This window comes from Schistocerca gregaria, chromosome 8 (genome assembly GCF_023897955.1).
Source record: "Schistocerca gregaria isolate iqSchGreg1 chromosome 8, iqSchGreg1.2, whole genome shotgun sequence".
Taxonomy (NCBI): Eukaryota; Metazoa; Arthropoda; class Insecta; order Orthoptera; family Acrididae; genus Schistocerca; species Schistocerca gregaria.
Genome location: NC_064927.1, coordinates 504483402 through 504494730, shown reverse-complemented (window position 1 = coordinate 504494730; position 11329 = coordinate 504483402). Strand labels below are relative to the sequence as shown.

The 11329-nt window shown below is 44.2% G+C and overlaps 1 protein-coding gene across 2 annotated transcripts in view; it reads left to right on the top strand.

Annotated features, from left to right (window-relative positions):
* Positions 1–1136: 1136 nt before the first annotated feature.
* LOC126284898 (fructose-bisphosphate aldolase-like) overlaps positions 1137–11329 on the top strand; it is a 73738-nt gene continuing 63545 nt past the window's right edge. The window contains exon 1 of one of the 2 annotated variants that reach the window (XM_049984161.1): positions 1137–1430. The gene's annotated coding sequence lies outside the window, so the exon portion shown is untranslated. Of the gene's footprint in view, positions 1431–8838; positions 9058–11329 lie in introns of those variants that run through there. The other variant, XM_049984160.1, reaches the window with a different exon arrangement.

The window sequence follows — 11329 nt, the reverse complement described above, 5'->3', positions numbered from 1 at the left end:
AAAACAACAAACAATACGACCAATGCTGATTCTTCTCCAGTTCTATCCACTATTTGGTCGTGGTGCACAGAACACTCCCTGGAGTCGCCAATCAATACCATCACACTCGCTCACGGGTGACGGCGTTTCTCCCTCGATTGTCCGCCCGCCGGTGACGTGGGACGGGCGAGTCCGTTTGCCCGGAGGTAAGGCAGGCAAGTCAACAACGCGTGCTATCAGCGGCAATAGTAGATTCCACTGCATAGTGTCTCCACAGCAGTGTTGCCACTATTTGAGTTCCGACCTACGTATGTATATTCTCTACTATCATTTCTTGTTAAGAGTCTCAGCTTATTCTCAAGAGTAAGCGGCTTTCACTCTGTTAATACTCGGCAGACATCCAATCTGCATTTCGATCGAACTTCCCTGACTCTTGTGCAGAAAAGGGTGCAGTATACTGCTGCATCCATTTTCAATAAGCTACCACACGAATTCAAAATCTTAGCAGTAATTCACGCGCTTTCAAATCGAAACTGAATAGCTTCCTAATGGGTCCCTCCTTCTATTCTGTTGAGGAGTTCCTTGAAAAATTAAGCTGACTCTTATATTATATCGATAATTCCTTTTACTTAAAGTTCCGGCTTGACTTTTTTTGGATTCACAAACATTGTACTTTTATTTGTAATTACTTTTATGTTCTAATTTCATGTACTGACACGTTCGATTGGAGATTTGCTCCTCAATTTGGCCCTACGGAACTTGACGTGTAAATAAATAAATAAATAAACTACGTGTGAGTCTTCTTCTGTCCTACCTGCGCGTAAGTTTTGGAGTTAGGATGTGGAGATTTCTGGACCTTCCCTCTACCTTCTCTTGGAGCAAATTTCACTGGGCAAGGGCGCGAACGCGTGGTGAATTGTGGAGCAAAGACGAAGAGGTAAAAGTAGGAATATTCTGTGATTATTTGTTCTAGTCGAAGCATCACTTTCGACTATGCAAATGACTAGAATGGACAATTCCCAAAGACCGAGAGAAATAAACTGAATGTAAACCAGGTGGAAGGAAAGCCCAAAACCGATGTCACTGTGCGAAATAGCGGATTGCAGCAGTCTTAACTTGCACTGATTATATAAATAGAGTTCTTGACACAGCACGGCCTCACGGTGTGTACATCTGTCCGCTACCAGTGAAGGACGGTGTTTACTGAGAGACGAACAGAAGACTTGGAACACGTACGGTCGTCTTAGGTTCGCTGCCGCTTCGCGAGATAAGACGGTGGCGCCAGAAAAACAACGGAATCGTCTGGTTTGGAGCAGAAGGGGCTGACCTTACGAAACACAAGGGGCTGTGATGTAACAGAACGTCTGTATTAGAGCCTCGTACGAGATCCGAATGACGCAGTTTGAGGCAGGCGTCTGACTTACGCGCATCAGCAGGAGGACACAGCCCAGGTACGTTCTTGAACATTGCTTGTTATCGGTCACGTGATGAGGAAATACTGACCCTCTGGACACTCTTCAAGGAGAACCTTTTCAATTACGGCTCACCATCGGGTTACTTTTTTTTTTTTTTTTTTTAACTGAAATGTGTTGATTTTCCTACCGTTAAAAACTAGATGACTGGCAACCGTAGTAGATTATATTGATGTTGATGCTGTAGCCTTCAGTCTAAATACTGATTTGGCGCAGCTCTCCACTTTACACAATCCTGCATATCTACTGCTAGCTGCATCCAGTTGAACCTGCAGACTATTTTCAATCGTAGGTCTACCTCTACCATTTTTACCCTTATACTTCACTCATTTACCAAACCAACTTTCCGCTGAATCCTTAGGACATGTGCTATCAACCTACTCCTTCTTATAATCAAATTAGTTCGGTACTTCTTCAATGGTCATCCGATCTACCCAATTAATCTTCGGCCTTCTTCTGAAATTTTCTAGTGTACTTTCAACTCTCAATTAACACTACATTTTGCAGTTGTTACTTTTGTGTGGCCGATGCCAAGAGCCAAACTATGTAGTGAGGCTGCTGTCGTATCAGGTCTAGTTAATGGCTTCTGGAACAAAAAAATTTTTCAGGCGGCTGTGTACAGCATCGATATACTTGTAGAACTCCATGGTACAGAACGTGCTGTCTTACAGGTTATTTATTCACAACGGATTTCGATCATTGATCATCTTCAGGGTGGGAAAACATTGTGACAACTTCACATGTCATACATGCTATTTACCAGAAAATACACGGTAAGAAAACGGTACTTAACGCCATAATACTGGATTATGTAAGCAAAAAACATTGAAAGAATCGCTTCTGGAAACCAGACTACTGAAGGCAAACCATAAATGGTCAAATTCACACCTGCGGGACATCAGTTTTCGTCCCTTTTGGGTATTAGTAAGAGACCCGCAAACTCCCGATTCATTTAAGAATCGAACTCCCGTGTATAAAACACCTTCAAAGGTCTGATTACAAATGATTAAATGCGTTAAATATTCGACTTTAACCATGGAAGGGGGCGTGTAGGAAACGTCTGAAATTATGCTTGAAGTTTAAGGCTCCGTAAACTTTCTCGGAGTGGTAATTGATGATATTGATATCGGATTATCAGACGGAACAAATCGTCATCTAGACTCAATATTTCGGCTGAGCGGGGGAGAGTCAGCGAGAAAAAGTTCCGTGAAAGTTTGAAATTATGTGGTAAGATTGTTGCAAGTCACTGACGGCTACCATTCTCAAATACCGGGTGAATGAAGTCCGGGAATGTGCACGCCGTCGGGTAAGTTGCCTCTAGACAAAGGCACAGCGTAAGAATTGTCTTATTGTGTTAAACTTTGAACGTAAGATAGCACCTCCGAACGAGTAGATCATGAAAACATTTAAAATTTTTATATTCGATCAACAATTACGGGAGGTGATGAACATTCAATTTTTGTTATCCCTGGAACCGTCACATAGGCAACTTGCAACTGGCGGTGTTTCCAGCTTCCTGGATAGCGGTTTAGTAATACAGATACAGCTGTCACTCTTCGTTCAAATTTCCTAGTTCATACCAAAATGTCGACGTTTCTCTCCTACTTGCATAGTTCGTTAGATTTCACCAGGCCGTCCAAAACACCATCCTAGCTGTTTCTCAGCGGCTCCCTGACGACACACACCTTCTCATGCCGTGACCCTGGTCTGCACTGAGGATCCCGGCCTCGATTGCACCTTGCAGTACCTAGTGTGTTGACATCCGCTCACGATGAAAACGGAACAAGGGACGTAGGAGGGTGTCCTCACGCAGGAACTCGAGGGAATTGGGAAGGAATTTTGGCGGGCTGTCTTGTCGAATAGTTTATGGGGAGGTGTTTATGGCTGCCCTGCTAAATCTAGGCATTACTCAACAAGTCAGACATCACAGTTCCAAACAAAGACTTTCTTCCTAAAATTGCAAAATTAAATTCGATGTATACTCGTACGTCATTCAGAAATGCTTTCCTAGCTGTCTGTATCAACGAAAACAATCAAGAATGAGATTTTCACTCTGCAGCGGAGTGTGCGCTGATATGAAACTTCCTGGCAGATTAAAACTGTGCGCCGGACCGAGACTCGAACTCGGGACCTTTGACTTTCGCGGGCAAGTGCTCTACCGACTGAGCTACCCAAGCACGACTCATGCTGCGGCGAGGTACTGGCGGAGGTAAAGCTGTGAGGACGGGGCGTGAATCGTGCTTGGGTAGTTCAGATGGTAGAGCACTTGCCCGCGAAAGTCAAAGGTCCCGAGTTCGAGTCTCGGTCCGGCACACAGTTTTAATCTGCCAGGAAGTTTCATATCAGCGCACACTCCGGTGCACAGTGAAAATCTCATTCTGGAAACATCCCCCAGGCTGTGCCTAAGCCATGTCTCCGCAATATCCTTTCTTTCAGGAGTGCTAGTTCTGCGGAGTGCTAGTTCTGCAAGGTTCGCAGGAGAGCTTCTGTAAAGTTTGGAAGGTAGGAGGCGAGGTACTGCCGGAAGAAAACAATCAAGCTTTGAAAATGTGAAATAACTGGATAGATGAAAAATCTACTCATCAAGCGGCGGCGGGAGAACACGCAGCACATCCAACAATTCTATCAATCAATGCCAACCGAATAACTGTTTCAATAAATCATCCAGTCTTTCTGAAATTGTAATAATTAGTTTTTTTTTGTACACTTACATCACATCTACCGATTTCCGTTCATTTCGGGTAATTCCTTCGTGGTGCGTTGTCTTTTTTTCTTTTTTCATACGATGTGTATTTATCAGGAAGTCTATTCTGGAGGTATTTGTCTGGAGTGAAGCCTTGTGCGGAAGTGAAACGTCGACGATAACCATTTCGGATAAGAAGCGACTGAAATTTTTGAAATACGTTCCTACAGAAGAATGTTGAGGACTAGATGGGTAGAACGTGTGACTAATGAAGAGGTAGTGCACAGAACTGGGGAGAAAATTTGGGGCATAACATGACTAAAAGAAGGAATGGTTTCTTAGGTCACATTATGAGACAGTAAGAAATCAGAAATTTAGTACAGGAAGGAATTGAGGCAGGTAAAAATTGTAGAGGGAGACCAAGAGATGAATACGGAGAGCAAGTTCAAATGGACGTGGGATGAAGCAGCTGTCCAGGCGTGAAGGCGCTCGCTCAGGATACACTAGCGTGGAGGGCAACGTCAGACGAGTCTTCGGACGGAAGACTACAGGAGCGTGGCTAATATACTTCAGAAAGTGTCGCACAAGTGTTTTTTAGTGGTGTGTTTCACTGGAATGGAGCTTCTTGGGCCTTATTCTGAAAGCTACACTATCTGGTCAAAAGTATCCGGACACCTGGCTGAAAGTGGGTTAAAAGTTGGTGCCTCGCTCCACCGCTACCGCTGGAATTCAGTATGGTGTTGGACCATCCTCAGCCTTGATGACAGCTTCCACTCTCGCAGGCATACATTCAGTCAGGTGCTGGAAGGTTTCTTGGGAATAGCAACTCATTCTTCACGGAGTGCTGCGCTGAGGAGAGGTATCGATGCCGGTCGGTGAGGCCTGACACGAAGTCGGCGTTCCAAAAACATCCCAAAGGTGTTATATGGGATTCTGGTCAGGACTGTATGTAGGCCAGTCCATTACGGGGATGTTATTGCCGTGTAACCACTCCGCCACAGGCCGTGCGTTATGAACAGGTACTCGATCGTGTTGAAAGCTGCAGTCGCCATCCCTGAATTGCTCTTAAACAGTGGGAAGCAAGAAGGTACTTAAAATATCAATGCAAGTCGGTGCTGTGATCGTGCCACGCAAAACAACAAGGGGTGTAAGCCCCCTCCATCAAAAACACGGCCACACCATAACAGCATCGTCCACTATTCAATCGTCCAAAAATGTTTACGCTCCTTACACCATTCGAGGCGTCGTTTGGCATTTACCGGAGTGATGTGTGGCTTATGAGCAGCCGCTAGACCATGAAATCCAAGTTTTCTCACTTCCTGCGTAACTGTCATAGTAAATGCAGTGGATCCTGATGCGGTTTGGAATTCCTGCGTGATCGTCTGGATCGATGTCTGCCTATTACACATTACGACCCTCTTCAACTCTCTCTCTCTCTGTGTCAACAGACAAGGTCGGCCTGTATGCTTTCGTGCTGTACGTGCCCCTTCACGTTTCCACTTCACTATCACATCGGAAACCGTGGATCTACGGATGCTTAGGAGTGTGGAAATCTCGCGTACCGACGTATGACACAAGTGACACCCAGTCACCTGACCACGTTCGCAGCCCGTGAGTTCCGCGGAGAACCCCATTTCATCACATAGTTTACCTTTCCGCATTTAGTATTTTCTGAAACGCAGTACAGGGACTGTACCCTAATAGCAAAAAACATCCCCCTACCGTAACACTGTCTCCTTAGTACTTCCCTGTTGGCACTACACAAGAGGATAAGTAACGTTCTCCAGGAATTGGCCAAACCCAAACACTTCCATCGGATGTCACACAGCATAGTGTGATTCATCACTAAAAATCACTCATTTGCAGTCGTATAGCATCCAGTGGCCTCGCTCTGTACACCATCTCGAGCGTCGCTTAACACTGACTGCTGAAATGTAAGGCTTACGAGGAGCTGCTCCATCACTGTACCCCACTCACCGCAGTTTCGCTGGACGGACAGCAGGTAGCAGTTTGGAATTCGCGAGCTAGTCCTTCCGCTGATTTGATCCAGGTTTTTACACCCACATTCCGCAACGTTTGACCGTTCCTGTCATTAATTACGTGAGACCTGCCGGGTCCTGGTTGGTTTAGCTCTGATTGTTCCTTCGTGTCTCCACTTTATAGTCACCTCACCAACAACCGATTTAGGCAGCTTCACAAGCGTCGAAATGTCCCTGACGGACCTATCGCTCATGTGGCATCCACTGACTGGCCCGCGTTCCAAGTCGCTGGGCTCTCTTGACCGATGCACTCTGCAGTCACCTGGTTCTCTACTGACAACACAATAGTCCCCGCCTCCTTTTATGCTGACAGGTCTGCCTCGGGAAACGTCTAGAGGTCACTTCCACATTACATTGAGATGTCTGGATATTTTCGATTAGATAGGTAAAAAGACGAGGGCTGGTAGAAATCCTTGGCTAACAGAAGAAATACTGAATTTAACTGATGAAAGGAGAAAATATAAAAATGCAGTAAATGAAGCAGGCAAAAAGGAATACAAACGTCTCAAAAATGACATCGACAGGAAGTGCAAAATGGCTAAGCAGGGATGGCTAGAGGACAAATGTAAGGATGTAGAGATTTACCTCACTAGGGGTAAGATAGATACTGCCTACAGTAAAATTAAACAGACCTTTGCAGCAAAGAGAACCACTTCTATGAATATCAACAGCTCACATGAAAACACAGTTCTAGGCAAAGAAGGGAAAGCAGAAAAGTGGAAGGAGTATATAGAGGGTCTATACAAGGGCGATGTACTTGAGGACAATATTATGGAAATGGAAGAGGATGTAGATGTAGATGAAGATAAAATGGGAGATACGATACTGCGGGAAGAGTTTGACAGAGCACTGAAGACGTGAGTCGAAACAAGGCCCCCGGAGTAGACAACATTCCGTTGGAACAACTGACGATCTTGGGAGAGCCAGTGCTGACAAAACTCTACCATCTGGTGAGCAAGATGTATGAAACAGGCAAAATACCCTCAGACTTCAAGAAGAATATAATAATTCTAGTCCCAAAGAAAGCACGTGCTGACAGATGTGAAAATTACCGAACAATCAGTTTGATAAGTCACGGATGCAAAATACTAACTCGAATTCTTTACAGACGAATGAAAAACTGGTAGAAACCGACCTCGGGGAATATCAGTTTGGATTCCGTAGAAATGTGGAACACGTGAGGCAATACTGACCCTACGAATTATCTTAGAAGCTGGATTAAGGAAAGGAAAACCTATGTTACTAGAATTTGTAGACTTAGAGAAAGTTTTCACAATCTTGACTGGAATACTCTCTTTCAAATTCTGAAGGTGACAGGGGTGAAGTACAGGGAGCGAATGACTATTTACAATTTGTACAGAAACCAGACGACAGTAGAAGATCGAAGGACATGAAAGGGAAGCAGTGGTTGCCAAGGGAGTGAGACCGGGTTGTAGCCTATCCCCGATGTTAATCATTCTGTATATTGAGCAAGCAGTGAAGGAAACAAAAGAAAAATTCTGAGTAGGTATTAAAATCCACGGAGAAGAAATAAAAACTTTGAGGTTCGCCGATGACATTGTAATTCTATCAGAGACAGCAAAGGACTTGGAAGAGCAGTTGAACGGAATGGACAGTGACTTGAAAGGAGGATATAAGATGAACATCGACAACATCAAAACGAGGATAATGGAATGTAGCCGAATTAAATCGGGTGATCCTGAGGGAATTAGATTAGGAAATGAGACACTTAAAGTAGTAAAGGAGTTTTGCTATTTTGGGAGCTAAGTAACTGATGATGGTCGAAGTAGAGAAGACATAAAATGTAGACTGGCAATGGCAAGAAAAGCGTTTCTGAAGAAGAGAAATTTGTTGACATTGAGTATAGGTTTAAGTGTCAGGAAGCCGTTTCTGAAAGTATTTGTATGGAGTGTAGCCTTGTATGGAAGTGAAACATGGACGATAACTAGTTTGGACAAGAAGAGAATAGAAGCTTCCGAAATGTGGTGCTATAGAAGAAAGCTGAAGATGAATTGGGTAGATCACATAACTAATGAGGTATTGAATAGAATTGGGGAGAAAAGGAGTTTGCGGCACAACTTGACTAGAAGAAGGGATCGGTTGGTATGACATGTTCTGAGGCATCAAGGGATCACAAATTTAGCAATGGAGGACAGCGTGGAGGGTAAAAATCGTAGAGGGAGACCAAGAGATGAATTCACTAAGCAGATACAGATGGATATAGGTTGCAGTAGGTACTGGAAGATGAAGAAGCTTGCACAGGATGGAGTAGCATGGAGAGCTGCATCAAACCAGTCTCAGGACTGAACACTACAACAACAAGAACAACAGTGTATTTGGGATGAGATAGGGGTAGGGGCGTGTAACAAAATTGTGCCGCCACCCCTCTTACCTCCCACCCCCTCCCCCAGAAACAGACCCTGGATCCACGCCTGACGTTGTCCCCATGTTATCACTCAGATGAGCTCCTTGGTTGTTGGGACGGAACGATCTGCGTTAGAGAGCGCCCTCACGTGAACCGAATGTGGCGTGCCGCTGCTTAGTCCTGCCACGGCGTTTACGGAGGGTCTGCTCGGATTGTTATGCTGTTTACTGGAACAGCGCCCATGATAAACGCTGCGGCGGCAGTATAAATCGTTGCGTTGCGTAACAGCCCAAGTGGGTGACGTTTGCCTCGAAAGCAGCTTCAGGGCAGTGGTAAAGTGCAAGGACAATTTTTGAAGTGTCAGCACAAGATGCGTGTATGACGATGTAAGCCTGGTGTGGCGGCTCTAAAAGACTTCTGTCTCTGATTTAAAAGTGACTGTTACGAAACAACTGTGACGTGAAGCGTCTGGTTTTGAAAGAAACTCATTTGGTGTTGTTGACTGTGGGACCCTGAGTGGTAGGTGGAGCATTCTCATTGGGAGGTCTACTTTCTTTCCTTGCCTCAATGGCGGCATTTCTTCGCGGGTTGTGAGTAACGTGTATCTGTCGTATGTGTGTGACCGAGATGAGTACAAATGTAATGTGTGTATTGATGCCGACGATGACAGAAAAAAGCGAGTGTGGTGCCAGTGCCGGCATCCAGCTTACTCGTTCCAGTTTGCGCACAGGAGGCCATCAAAAGTGTCACGTGCCCCGCTGTCTCCACGAGTCACTCGCCAGATTTTCGGAATTTAATCCAAGACTGTGTGTGGCTTATAGTTCAATGACCAAGAACTGTAGTTCAACAAGTCTCTTCCACTTGCCAGCCAACTAAGCACAGTAAAAATTTCGTACACCACCCGGATTCGAACATGCTACCTCGAAGTCTACCACCACCCAACAGGTGTGCGTTAGCGACTTTCATTAAGGTCACTCAGTCGTCACTGAATGATCGTTTTATCTCATTAACAAGGTTAATTTGGAACTAAACTGTAAGATACTGTGATTGAAGCAACTAACGGTCTTCGGAACGATTAGGGCTCAAATCCTCCCTCCTGGCCATGCCTTCTCGTTTAAGCTTTACGAGATTTCATGAAACACGTAAGGCGAAAATGTCTATAGCATGCGTGCCGAGCCTTCCTCCCGACCCTGTGAGCACGTCGTCTACAGGACGTCCAAACGTCGTGTTCGATCCTTTTTTAATCCATTATTTACATTAGCGATAGTCACACGTTGAACTCGTGTCGTGTTTATTCGATTCTTACTTGACGTTGTTTCATTTTCCCTGGCAAACACTTTACTTCGCTAAAATGCTACTTCATTATATAACTCTGAAAATCCGTCATTAGATAAATTTGTGCCGCATGTCTTACCGGAACCCTCCCTACTTGGTACAAATGACCAAACGGTATTTCACTTTTGAAACATTTCGACTATCAGTTGTCACAAAATTCCTTTACTTAGAAGTTGTAAATATATTTTCCATCACTAAATAACTCAGTTGTTTGCAGGGAAGTTCCAAACAACACAAGCAACTTTGGCTAACACTTCTATAACACAGGTAATACTCCTAGCTTATGACGTCACCAGAGTTTCACACAATAATAGAACGTTTTCGACCACGTGACCAAATCTTAAAATTTTATTATATTTAAACTTTAATTACATAAGTGTCAGACATTTTGTTAGAATATTGACAGAAAATCCTATCTAGATCTTAAAATCATTCAGAATGACAACAACCCGAACCATATTTTTGACACAGGAAAATAGCATATTATGAGGGCTTGGTAAAAAGTAATGCCTCCGAATTTTTTTATATGAAAACGCTTAAGGCTTTTTGAATAAAACAAACTTTATTAATATTCTACCTCTTTATTCTTCATGTCTACATATTCATTTGTCATTCGGTCATCCTGGCGAAGAACACATTTCTCCCAGCGAGAGACCAGTTGCTTGATACCGTCACTGTAGAATGTCTGACTGTTGGCGGAGTCGCAACCTCACCTTTGCTTGCAGCACTTCATCACTATCAAAGTGGAATCCTCGAAGGTGTTCTTTAATTTTTTGTAAAAGGCGAAAATCGGATGGGGCGAAGTCGCGACTGTACGGAGGATGATCGATGACAGCCAAGCCAAGGCGTCGTACTGTTGCAGATGGCGCAAGGTTGGCGAGTGGTCCGGCATTGTCATGCTGAAGGACGGGGTGCTCCTCGTGTGCACCAACTCTCCTGCGGTTCACACTCGATTACAGCACGCTGTTTCACACACACGGACATTATTACGTTGCATACGGCCGTGTTAAACGCTACGATTTGGAGCCGTCTAGCGGCAGAGGATTGCAAGTTGCATCAGCGAAACAGAAACGTCAATCGATATTGAGGACAGAATAATAAAATCAGAGGTATTACTTTTCAGTACGTCGTCGCACTTCAAATGGGACTGCTAAATGAATATCACCGAACAAGTAGTTTTACTGAGGGACACGAGGCCCACTGAATTTACGAATCCGTAACAACGGAATGGCGACTAAAAACAATGTAACGATTCTGTTAATAATTTTCTGGAGCAAGCGCTCTCATTCCATAACATAATCAAATTTCATTTGGACTTTCCAGGGTTGCTCTCTATCAATACTGACAGAAATTTGTAAACTCACAGATAAGTGTTGTTTGAACGAAATATAACTTGTATAAATCCCTTCAGGGAATCAGTCAGCGTCGTGATGGAATACTAGTTGTTTTATAATTA